The sequence below is a fragment of the Danio rerio genome, chromosome 5, assembly GCF_052040795.2.
Source record: "Danio rerio strain M-AB ecotype USA chromosome 5, GRCz13ab, whole genome shotgun sequence".
Lineage (NCBI taxonomy): Eukaryota > Metazoa > Chordata > Actinopteri > Cypriniformes > Danionidae > Danio > Danio rerio.
The window spans coordinates 55494291-55507623 of NC_141025.1; the positions used below are offsets into that span (position 1 = coordinate 55494291).

A 13333-nucleotide genomic window follows, 5' to 3' on the forward strand; every position below is an offset into this window, starting at 1 on the left:
TGAAATAGACTCATATCTTTATACAGCGCCATCTGCGTGCCATAACTGACTCTGTGCTGCTCTGATAATCTAGCTGGGATGAATAGCACCTATCGTTATCAGTCTGGCATGGTGGCATCAAGGGGTCTGCGCTGCTGCATCTCTAACATAGCGCTCAAGTGTGATGCCAAGGAATCAGGTTACAAAAAGCTCCTGTTGTGCCCCCATGCACAGTAATCTGTCCTAATCTGTGCCTGCCTGGCCTTTTGTCTTGGTCAATCTCTGTTGGCTCAGTATAATGTGATTTCACACAAACACACATGAGTTCTGTTGGGTCGATGGGTGTTTGTCTGTGGGTTCACAGCATGACAAAGAAGTGTATCTTGTGCCCTATAGACTAAGGGCTTGTGTTGTCTAGATTAAATATGTGTGGATACAGAACGGATGGAATCGTTTTTGCTCTGTTTCTGCTTCCCCTCCTCCACCTCTCTATTCCTAGTCTTCGTCTGCCCTCTAAAGGCTAAGGGGCGGCTTGCCTTGCTCTGACTGATGTTTTTTCCATGCACGTTAGCTGCTGCGCATATCTGCGAGAGCTGAATCCTCTCCGCATTTTTGTCGTCTGCACGGGGGGCATAATTACCATCTCTGGCATTTAATCCCCAAAGGTGTTTTATTTATCCGCCGAGCGAAGTATCTGACACATCACGCCAATACTTGGACTCACTTCAATCGTTCGGTGTGACGAATGTGCCAGCATCATATCAAAAGCCCCGGTTAACCACTCCAGCCGCTGCGCGTGTGTCTGCGTGGCTAAGCGCTGACAGATGTGTGTTTCATGGGCCATTGTGAAGAAAGGGTTGCAGCTGATCATGCTGTCCGGGGGGAGGAAGATTGCCCGTAGCTCACATTCATCAGCAGCCACTGGCGAGCGTGCGTGCGTTTGCACGGGTGGTTGATATTGAAGGGCCTCGTCTCAGCACTTGTCGCATTCCAGGTTTTGGGCTGTCAGTGTGACAGTCCTGCGGTGGAATCGGCATTAAAAATGCATGCTACCTGAGTCAGATGATTGTGCATTGGCTGTGTTAAGTGTGTGTTATGAATGTGAAAGATTCAAATTTGACAGTTAGGATTCAAGGTGCATTGTACGCAATCAAAATCTATTTTGACAGTTATATTCACTCTTAGGGTGTGTTAACACTCTGGAAGTTTGGCAATTGTTAGTGAGGTTCAGTTGAATTAGTGTGAACATTGTTTTGCACACAAAAAAGTGGACCAAAGCTTCTGAAAGGATGAATCAGATGAACTCTGGTTTACAGGGTTCGTACGGGTGCTGGAAATCCTGGAAAAAGCTTGCTGGTTTGAGTCCCAGCCTGGTCAGTTGGTGTTTCTGTGTGGAATTTCTCCCTGTGTTCGCATGGGTTACCTCTGGGTGCTCTGGTTTCCCTTTACAGTCCAAACACATGCGCTATTGGTGAATTGAATAGGCTAAATTGGATGTAGTGTATCTGTGTGAATGCAAGAGTGTATGGGTGTTTTCCAGTGTTGGGTTGCGGCTGGAAGGGCATCCGCTGTGTAAAACATATGCTGGATAAGTTGGCGGTTCATTCTGCTGTAGTGACCCCTAATTAACAACGGGACTAAGCTGAAAAGAAAATTAATTTATGAAAGCTTACAAACTATAGTTTCCATATTTGGTGACTGATTTTCAAAACAGTTGACATAGGAAGAGTTCATTAATTTGCGGCAAGGATATTCTCAGACTCATAAGGATTCAATTTGTTACAGGAATTTTAAATAGCAATGCACATGAAATATCATGAATGTCTGGTCTTGAAAGTTTGGTACTACACTCAAACAAAATCTGACTGTAAGCTCATTTTTGAGATATCAACTTTAGATAGAAAAATACCAAACTTAAAAAGATACTTCATCCAATAACTGAATTTTTATTTTATTTTTTTTACCATTTTTTGGGCGAACTGTCCCAATAAATCTATGCTCAAGTATTCAACAATTTAATTTGAAATATTATATTGTGTTTTGTAAAATAGCACAAATTATGGATTTAAATGTTGAAAAGTACATACAGCAAATATAAATGTAATTTATCGCTGTTTTTAGGTGCTGGAAAAGCATAAAAATGCACCTTGAAAGTGCTTAAAAAGTGCTGAAATTTGAAGTTGGAAAAGGTGTAAGAACCCTGGGTTTATGTTGTGTTCAGTTAAAGTGCAACAAAGACATGGTCAAGTAAAGCCAAGTCCGCTTTTCATTCTATAGTGCTTTATGCATTGTAGATTGTGTGATGAACAGGCAAATAGTAAAGTCGGATAATGAAATTTCATAATTGTGGGACTTACTCAAGGTAACTGTTATTCAGCAGATTAGTAATAGACTGCGGGATTAGTTCTAATTAGTTTAAGAACTTATTCAGTTCAGTAATTATTCAGTATTAATGTCTCAGTTGAAGAGTGATCTACACTAATCTTGTCGTCAATCCCAATTGTAAGAGCAACCAATAACAACTTGACTTCTAGTTGTTAATTAAAGTGACAGAAGGTAGATTTTTCAGAGCAATGATTTGTTGAACTGCATCCCAATCATCACAAATACTACCTATTAGAACTTACATTGAACTCAAGATTCTCACAGAAATCAGTCAAGTTTGGTGAAGGAAAAATTATGGTTTGGGGTTACATTCAGTATGTGGGTGTGCGAGACATCTGCAGCATGAATGGCACCATCAACAGCCAGAGGTATTAAGACATTTGTGCTGCCCATTAGATTACAAACCACAAGAGAGGGCAAATTCTTCAGCAGGATAGCGCTCCTCATACTTCAGCCTCTACATTCTGAACACAAAGAAAGTCAAGGTGCTCCAGGATTGGCCAGCCCAGTCACCAGACAAGAACATCATTGAGCATGTCCGAGGTAGGATGAAGGAGGCATTGAAGATGAATCCAAAGAATCTTAACAAACTCTGGCAGCCCTAACTTTATTAATAAGTTATTTGAGTCATTGCTGAGATGTATGGATGCAGTCCTTCAAGCTCATGGGAGTCATACACTATATAAATTATTTTTCCGCTGCCCCATGACTTTATATTCTATACTGTACATTATTTCTGTTAAGTGACAAGACTTTTGTCTTAGCAAAGTCAGACCTTACTGTCCTAATTAAATAATTAAAAAATCAAGTCATGATCATTTCTTATTTTGGTAAATAAGCTTAATCTACAGTCCATTGTCCTTCATATGAGCCACTTCTAATACCAAATGATCAACTAGAAGTCAAGTTATTATTTTTTGTTTCTAAAACTTGGATAAGCAACAAGACTTTTGTCACTCTTTTGTCTCCCTAGCTAACTGTATTCACTTTAGAGTAGTGTAAAATTGATAAGAAATATCCTATATATATAAGTGTGTGTGTGTGTGTGTGTGTGTGTGTGTGTGTGTGTGTGTGTGTGTGTGTGTGTGTGTGTGTGTGTGTGTGTGTGTGTGTGTGTGTGTGTGTGTGTGTGTGTGTATGTCTATACAAGCATGTTTAACCCAAGTACACTGCTAAATATACACTTATATGTAATTTGTTAAAATATGTATGTCTTTGCTTGCTTTACATCTTTAACTATAGTTTTAAAATTGAAGTGCTAAAACAATGTAACATCACAACTTAATTTCATGGCTTGTTTACAGTATGTTATGTAAAGATACTTACTGTATTTAAAGAGTTTTTTTGTTATTCTGGGCTAGTGAAGACTATGTTCAAACTGAAAAATCTGTTGCTTAAACACTCTCGCCATGAGCAATATGCTTTTATTTAATGCTTTTAGCGGAATACCAATGCTGTATTTCATCATTAGCTTACAATTGTGGTGTCATGGCACTTGTTGTGCAAAGTGAAGCACTTCAACGTGACTTATTGTATGCGTCTGTTTTGGTACAAATGAAAGAGATGTTTGAATGTCTAGTATGCAGTGAAGGACGCAAGCATTCCCTTTCCCCTTACCGCAGAAAAAACAAACCTTTTCACAGCTCGGGTGCCATTTAAGCGTGCATAAAACATGGCCTTCTCTCTGTCCAATTTTTATCAAAGTTGTGGAACATCAAGCAGGGGGAAGCTGGAGGCAGTCCAAGGCCTCTCCCTACAACAAAGAATAGACATTTGCAGTTTTATTGAATTGTCACTGTATTTTATAGTCTTAAAGTAAGCATCGAAAGGAAGACTGTGTTTTGGTCCTGTCAAACAGCAGCGCTATTTTCCCTAAAGCCAGAAATGTACGCATTGAATACATCTGTTAAGGATTCAGAGAGGTGCACACTGACCTTAAACCTGTGAAGTTCTTGTCTGAGCTCTGGGCAAGGTCTCGTCCGTGGAGGGGGGTCACGGCGATGACCCGTTAGGAGGAAATTTGTTGTTCTTCTGCTCAATTCTGTCTCATGGACTTACTCTCTTTTTAGCTCCTTGACCTCAGCAATCGCTCTGACCCGGAATTTCGAAAACAAGCCTTTTTGCCAAAATATACCAAGAGTAGTCTGTTGGTGTAGGTAGGTCTTATAAAAAAAGTAAAAATAATGGTACTGTCATGGTTACACAGTCCAGTAATTGTTACTCATTTACATTTGTTAGTTTAACTCATATTAGCAAAAATAATTTTATCCATTAAACCTTGCCTTTTCCTATTGAATGATGATTCTTTAGTAACCCTGACTTTGAATCAAAAACAAACTTTTTTCTCAGGATCAACAGCTGCAAAGAAAACAATCATCAGTTCCTGGTTCTCTCCTTAACTCCTGTCAATTTAGCAATGGTTATACTATTTTATAGACATTGTGTGTCTAGAACAGTCCACTGCCTTAATTAACAGGGCAAAGTTTTCAACAATCCTTCATTTTAACCGAATACATGACAATTTGATCTCCATTATTAAAACTTAAGTGATTCGATTTAACAACGTAGGAGAAATGATTAAGATGTCTCAGGATATAGGTGATAACAAACTATCCTTTCTTTCTGTTTGATCTGTTTTACAATAATTTTAGTAGACACTTTTTTCACTTATGTACTCTGACATTATGTATAGTTTATTTTTTATATTTTCTTTTATATTTATTTACAGGTTTTTTATGCATATATGTATATATTCATATATGTGTGTTTGTCTGTTTCTACATACATATATATATATATATATATATATTATAATTTTTTTTTTTTTTTTTTTGCTTCATATTGCATTAACCATGCTATACACATTGTACCAAGTCAATGTTGAGGAATTCTGCTATTACCATTGTTGATAACCATGTTTATTAAAAACAATAAAGTTTAAGTTAAAAATAATAATAATATTTTTATTTCTCTTTCTTTTTTCAGTTAATATCTCTCTCTCTCTCTCTCTCTCTCTCTCTCTATCTATTTATCTATCTATCTATCTCTCTCTCTCTCTTTAGATTTAGCAAAGGTGGGCTTGGGATGAGACCAATTATTAGTCCAACACAAAAAGAGTGTTTTATGGCCAAAACGTGACAAATGTATTGAAATAAATAGTGATCCCAAGAAATAGCATTGTTAGATTTGTAAAAATGTCTAGTTATATTTTGATGTATGATTAGATAACGAGAAATAAATAATGAATTGTTACTTTGCATTTACTATTCAATTTCCTAGATTGGTTTAACAATTTTATTTTTTTTCACTGTATACATGTTTGTCAATGGGTCCAGAGCTCCAGTTTGGCCTGTATTGAATGCTCATCTGACATATAGACCTGCACTCCTATATCCTATGCAAGATTCCAAAGGTGAATGGTGCTGTGAGCATAAAAATACTAATATCTTTGCAGGTACTTAAAATTATCAATGGGGCTCCTTTAAAATGGTCCTTTCACTAGGGGACTGGCAAGTAAAGTAATCGCTACACCCAGGTGCCTGTTTCTACAGTTTTAAGGGCATACTCTTACCAGGTACGGTTGCCTTGAACCGTGCCGAAGTGTGGTTGTCCCATCTCCCCCGATAGCCTGCACTCACACTGCATCTTTACTTTCAGAACCTGAGCATGCTTCTGTCATCGTAAATGCCACTGTTCAGTTTAACAGGAAGAGAAGGACTATCGCTCAGCGCAGTGGAGATTGCTTTAGTTATATCATTTTAGTCGTTTGGGATGCAGTTACACAAAGTCAAATATTATACGGAACAGATCCACAACTTTTGACACTCATACATTGTCATAAAAGTCATCATGCTGCACATATTGGTAGCTGTAGTGCAGCGAGGGATTTGCATCTTTAATAAACTATGAAAGTTCACGTTCATTGAAAAGTAAGAATGATTAATAAATCCATATCAAATAGTCCCAAAAAAAAGTTTTAGCCTCAGGCATACACTACAAGCCTCAAAGCCCAACCAAACCGTGCTCTGGCATACCTCTTCCAACTGGGCCAGAGCCGGGCAACTGAACCACACCTGCCCGATTCTAAGCACTCACACTTGTCAAATGAACCGGGAAATGGTTCGGATAGCATAGTGTGAGTGGCACCCTAAGATTCTAGTAGAAGTGTTTTGTCCAGTCGAACGCAGTGTGCATGTCAGTTGCATTGTCTAAGATTTACATATATGTAGTTTCATAATTGTAGTTTGATTGCCATATACAGTAGTTACAATCAACAAGGTCACATTTGTACTGTATTTGCTCAAATGCAATACAAGTGTTGCTTTGGAGAGGGGAAGCTTCATCATTTTTTAACAATCTGTCCCATGCTGATATAATATGAACCCCTCACTTCAATTAGTTTACCAAGCTGCCACAAATAGCGGGTTCATCTAAATATTGCTGTGAGCAACATACTGTATGTTTGGTTTAGTAGTACGTGAGTTAAAAAAAAAAATGGGAATCACTGATCTAAACAATGTTTTTTCATGTACCAATGCAGAAGGAGAATTATTGACTACATCCAATGAAATACATTGAAATGTTAGAAAGTACTGGATTAATTCTCCTGTTATCCTAGAATTCTGTATACACCATTTGCCCCTTTGGGTCAAAAACAACCTGCCTCCACTAAAACCTTTCAAATGAAGCAGGTAAATTTACTTTCAATCCTGAAATCTGTTTTGCATAAAGGAACAACCTCATCTAAGCTTGCGGATTGAACTTTACCAGAAGGGCAACAGTAAAGGCTTATTTATACATTTACGTCAAGGGCACGCGTATGGTCCTGCGCAACGTTCACATGGTCACATAGTCATCACCGACAGAGACGCGTGCCTATTAAAAAATGTAACCACATCGCAACGACACGTAGCATAAGCTCTTGTGATTGGTTGGCTTGGTAGCGCTGATGAGTGTGGGTTGGACCGAGAGCCACACAAACCTGTTGGAGCGAATGTTTACAAGCATCGAGTCCTGTGAAGAAGCTCCAGATGGAAAGTTTTGTTTAGTGTTTACCTTATGATTAAAGTTGTTGCACGTCCCCTGGTTTCTACCTCAAAATGAGCAAGATTGAGCCACTTGTACAATTAAGGTAGCATTCAGAAAAAACAAAAACACTAGCGAAGAAACTCGACAAAAAGGAACATAAAATTGTTACTTCCAGTTAGTGTTTCGGAATTGTTATTGCAGAGCAACACAAACAGCATGCAGAAGTAAAATTCACGGCGACGTGCAAGGCATGCGCCGTGGATAATGCTAATCACTCGACGCAGAACTATAAACCAGGCTTATATGTGTACAGCCTTCCTGAAAATATAAAAATAGAATGTGATTTCTTTTTTTCTTCTTATGTTTGGGTCATTTTATATAAAGGTAATTTTCAGATTTTTTCCAGCTGTTAAAATGGTGCACGGTTAATATTTGACCCATAGCTCAACAGGAGGGTTAATAATGCACATTATTTGCTAATAATTCAATGAGCCGTCATCAATTATTTCTTTGAAATGGATTGAAATTCAAAAGACGTATAAGATTGCAGAGGCAAGGAGATTTTTCCGTGCCCCCGTCTTTGCCAAATCTGTAATATAAAGCAGCATTTTATTCCTTTTTTTCTTGCACTTGTGCACATAATGATCCTGCCTTTTGATAGTGGGATTTCATCTGAGTATCAACAGCGAGCGGAAAGCACGGCAAAGCTTTTAAGAGAGGTGCAGAGTTGTCTGAGCTTTAGCAGAACGGCTGCCACATTAGCAAAGGGGTTTAAGAGTCAAGTGTCATCAAGAGCAGTTTGCCATAGAAATAGGGAGATCTAAATGCAAACAAAGAGTGCACTTGACACGGCTGCCGTTTGCTAAGCCAAGAGCGAGTGTGCATGGGCTTTACCTTCAGCCACACTAAAGCCACTTCAACTCCAGTCACAGACGATGAAAAAAGCCATTTAATACACACGGACATCAACAAATTCTGTGGAGAAGAATGAATGTATTGATGCTGAGAAAAAATATGTTGGCGTGAATAGTTCATATGGAAAGAAACGAGTTTGCTGAAGATTTTTGTGTATTCGTTCATTCTTTCTTTTTATATGCCTTTTCGAAAGGCATCCATTTCAGCAGTGGCAGTGAATTATTGAACCCAGACTAACAGAAAGCATTGAAAAATATCTTGTTTAGGAGACATGTTTCATGTTATGCTTTAAAATCTCCATGTAGGTATTATTGTACATTTAAAATAGCATGAATGAGAATTCCTCTTGATTAGGCATGGTGGCGCCAGTGTGGCTCCCTCCAGTTTTGTTTTTATTTATGTTGTTTTGTTCATCATTTTAAAAAATACTTACTTTTTTGGTTTACAATCGCCAAACACTTATTAATATTAGATATGTCATGGAAAATAGCGCGATCAACAGCTGGGGTGAACAAAAAACTATACCTCCTTTTCTATTTTCACCGCAATTACCTGCTTTTATTCGCCAAACTCTGTGGTCCTGTGGGAAAAGGAAGCGGTAGAGGCATCAGAGAAATCATCGTGTCCTGTTGGTTAAACTGAAGTCATGTTTTGCAAATTTTCCAGACGCGGATGTTCGTGGACTAATGGCTGAGTACCATATGAATCACAGTTGATTTGTTTGTCAATGCACGTTGGATCCTGCATATACCTGTTTGGTACCAGTTATTAACTCTGATGAATAACTCCAGTTTTATCGTCTCCTCTTTCCCCGTCTTCGTAAAGGTAGAGTAAATACCTGTTGCCTTCGGATACTGAACCAGCAACTGTCAATGCCTAAAAATTCTGGACCAGTCAGAATATCCCTTGTAAATGCTAGATTGCTAGCTAACAAGACTTTTATTCTGAATGACTTTTTTTTTTTTTTACCACAAACAATCTGGATTTCCTCCATGTGACTAAAACCTGGATGTTTGTTGGTGGTCATTTTCAGAAGTTTTACCGCTAGACTGTATATTTTTTAATTCTTTGAGGTCTACCGGACGTGGTGGTGGAGTTGTGCCATTTTTTTTTTTTATTCAGTTGTCGTCATACGCCTATTTAAGTTTTGAACTCTATGTTTTGTGCACTGGTTTTGCCCTCCAAAATATAACAAAAACTTTATAAAGAATTTTTTTGACTTTTTGGCTGAGGTTTTGCCAAAACATTATAGGCTATTAATTGTTTGTGGATTTTAATATACATGTTTGCTGTCCCTCTAAACCTATGGTTCAAGATTTTTTAACTTTTAGTTTAATTTAGTAGTTTGTAGCCAACCCTACACACGAACATGGGCAAATAATAGGATAACCATGAATCAGTGTAGTACCAGAGTGCATTTTAGTCAGTGCATGCTCTTGCTTAAGGTGTTTTGTTATATGTATTCGATTGTTTTTGAAAGATATGGTGAAAATACTTGATTTTACTAAACAAAACTTTTAAATTTAAACCAATGTGGATCCTTTTTACCATTACAAGATGTTATTTTGACTATAATGTGAGTTTGTTAATTTTGTAGGCATAAGTTTTTTGTGATGCTAGCCTGTGGCTCATTATTAGACTAATGGTGCTAGGAAAATATCTCTTTCTCCTCCTCCTCCTCACAGAGCTCAGTTGTTTATTTGTCTAGCTTTATGTGATAAAATCCTGGTTTGAATTACTCAGAGTGACTGACTGTGTTTTTAATAAACTAAAACAACTGAGCTGATTGGATTTTCACTTTGAACAATAACGATGACTCAGTTTGGTGTTGACTTTACCCACTGCTAAATGTGCTGATTTGACGTAAATCGCCTAAACATTGTACATTCGCCAAAAGGTAGTGTTCAATACTAGCCCTGAAAAAGAACAGATTAAACCAGTCTTAGATATTTGTGTTTTCTTAGATTTAGTTTTTTAAAATACAATATTGTTTTTTTAGTTTGTTTGTTTTTTACTTTTAACCTTTTTGGGGCACCTAAGATGTTTTGACATGTCTGATGTTTGTGCTTATTACGTAATATTGGCCAACATGATTTTTTTTTTTTTTGTATTTAGCACAAACTTTGCTACAGTAATATGTGAGAAATATTAATGTACATGCATGTGTTTTTTAGAAAAAAAAAATTATATTAGTAGGTTTTAGAGAAAAAAGTAGCTGAAATAATTGTTAATGAAAAAGTCATAGTTTTCGTGATGAAAAAGTTTCTACCGCCAAAAACTAGACGAAAACAAAAAAAAAAAAAAATTAAATGAGGATGGTGACAACTATAATAAAAATATACTGACATTTTCATTGTCTAATAAAAATGAGACAAGAATGTGATTTTGGGATGTTTTAAATAAACATCCAATCAGAATTTATCTTATTGTGTGATACATGATGCACACACATGCGATTACATCATCAGCCATCGTCTGTGCCAATCGTCATGACAACAGCCCTTTACAGTGTAACTGTACCACAAAACAAAAATTGCTTCATTCAGGACATCATTCAGCGATGTGATTATATCTTGAAGTGCACATTATTTTTTACATACATCTTCGCTTTAGAATTCCTCTATGGGAGTAAACAAAGCCATGGGACTGAGTGCACATTTTACAAGATAACACATTATCATTCGCCATTCATATGTCATTACAGTTTGTGGTCTTCAATGGTGAAGCTATATTCCATATTTTAACTAGACTGTTTATTTTTTAGTTAGAATATTTTGTATAAACGAATGTGTACTATATTTAATTAAATTACACTTAAATTAAACCCAAGATATTTTAGTCGACTAAAACTTTATAAAATTGTGTCAACTATAACTAGACTAAAATTAAAATGATTTAGAAGATGATTCCCAGAGATGGGTTGCGGCTGGAAGGGCATCCGCTGCGTAAAAACGTGCTGGATAAGTTGGCGGTTCATTCCGCTGTGTTCTGCTGTCCCCGGGATTAATAAAGGAACTAAGCCGAAAAGAAAATAAATGAATGAATGATTTAGAAGGTAAAAATATTACTAAAACTAAATTGAGTTTTTGCCAAAAAACATCAAAATGTGCTGTAAAAATGGACACTGCAACCACACTGAATGGGCCTGAATAAGACTTTTGAGTAACTATTCTTGTAGGATAAAATCTTTTTTTCACAAATATGTGAAAGTTATTCTATTCTCTTATTTAAAGAAAACATTACAATGATTTACATTTTGTAAAGTCTGTTTTGGGTCAGCATACTGTATGCATGGGATTGACAATTGTCATTATTAATTCACACCTGGAGAGACACAAAGACACTCAGAGGGTTATCATCTAGTTAAGCACTCTAGAGCTGATGTTTAGCTATTGTACTAAACTCCCCTTAAACTACCAAAGAAGACAAGTTTGACGTCATTAGAAAATCATCTAAGCAAGCATCGTAATAACAATCTTCATCTTCAATTCGAATTTCCAACAGTGTTAAATGTGCGTGTGGTAAATTACTCTCCAATAAAAATAAAATATGGCTTTATTATAGCAAATGAGTACTAACCATGTTTTTAACTATGTATTTAGTATTGATTAGCATTTGTATAATCACAGTTTTACTACAAAAACCATGGTGTGTTTTGCAAAACCATGTTGAATTGGTGGTTTTGCTTCTTGCTTTTGATGGTTTTAATACTAAACTACTTGTTTATTTATTTATTTTTTTTTATTACTAAAATCATAATTTTTTTAAGGTGTATGCTAACAACTGTGCTAAGTTTTATTAAAGCAAAATGCTAAATCATGGTAGAAACATGTTAGTAATATTAATTCAAGTTCTGTTTTTTTTTTTTTTTTTTAAATGTTCCATAAGAAAATTTCATGTGTTCCTCGTGTGATTTCAAGGAATTGTTCACCCAAAACTGAAAATTCTGTCATAATTGATTCACCCTTTACTTCTTACAAACCTGTTTTATTTCCTTTTTCTGCTGTGTATTTAATTAAATTCATGTTTTTTCTATAGTACTTTTCCAATGTAGATTGTGTCAAAGCAGCTTAACATAGAAGTTTTATTAAATTGAAACTGTGTCAGTCTAGTTTTCAGAGTTGTTCAGTTTGGTTCAGTTCAGTGTGGTTTCTATTTCACTGCTGAAAGTCCAAACACTAAAAAGCAAATCCATCAATGTGCAGCTCCACAAGTACCAAACCAAGCAAGACAGTGAAATGGAGCAAAACTTCACCAATTGATGAAAGTGAAGGAAAAAAAACCAGCTCAGTTATGTATAACAAAAATTAAGATGTTTTGATTTCTATAGATAAGATCCATAGACATAGAACCTCTTGAGTATGAGTAAATAGTGAGTAAATAAAATATTTGGAATGAAGTGTACCTTTAACATGATTAAACAGCTTTATTTATCATGGATCAATTAGGGCTGCACGACATTGAAAAAAAACTGACTTAATTGTGATATTTTCTTCATGAAATATGAATAGAATTTTACAATATGACCAAAAACTTTTTAAATGTTTTATATTGATTGTGATGCATTTGTAGGCCAGTGAATCTGCATAAAATATAATAAACATATTACTAGAATAAAGATACAAAAAATATAAAGTATATTTAAATAAATTTAAATAAACAGTGCTTCATGGGTTTCTGGAGAGTCTAACAATTAAATGTAAAATAACACAGAAACCTTTCATCAAAGTTGTCTTAAAACTATTCAACAACATCCATTGTTGTCTCAGGACAATTTTGAAAAACTTTTGTGATTCACTTTAAATGTTGACTACTATGGTCTTCTTATAGAAATAATTAAATGCATGTATTCTTTGTTAAAGCTACACATTTTATCATTTCCAGTGCCCAAATAGTTTAAATTAGCTTGAAATCTTACAGTTACATGCAGTCGTGCCCCCAGAAAACTTTCCTAGGGGTGGCCAGAAGAGGCCGCACCAAATATTGGGGTGGCACACTCAAAAAAATGTATGAATTCAGTGTAATG

General features: G+C 36.1%; 1 protein-coding gene across 4 annotated transcripts in view; it reads left to right on the forward strand.

Annotated features, from left to right (window-relative positions):
* Positions 1-13333, forward strand: part of slf1 (SMC5/6 complex localization factor 1) — a 65508-nt gene that overhangs the window by 50018 nt on the left and 2157 nt on the right. Inside the window, exons 19-20 of one of the 4 annotated variants that reach the window (XR_015491752.1) lie at positions 5700-5783; positions 6419-10592. The exons of 2 other annotated variants lie outside the window; for them this stretch is intronic. The gene's annotated coding sequence lies outside the window, so the exon portion shown is untranslated. Of the gene's footprint in view, positions 1-5699; positions 5784-6418; positions 10593-13333 lie in introns of those variants that run through there. One more of the 4 variants, XR_015491751.1, reaches the window with a different exon arrangement.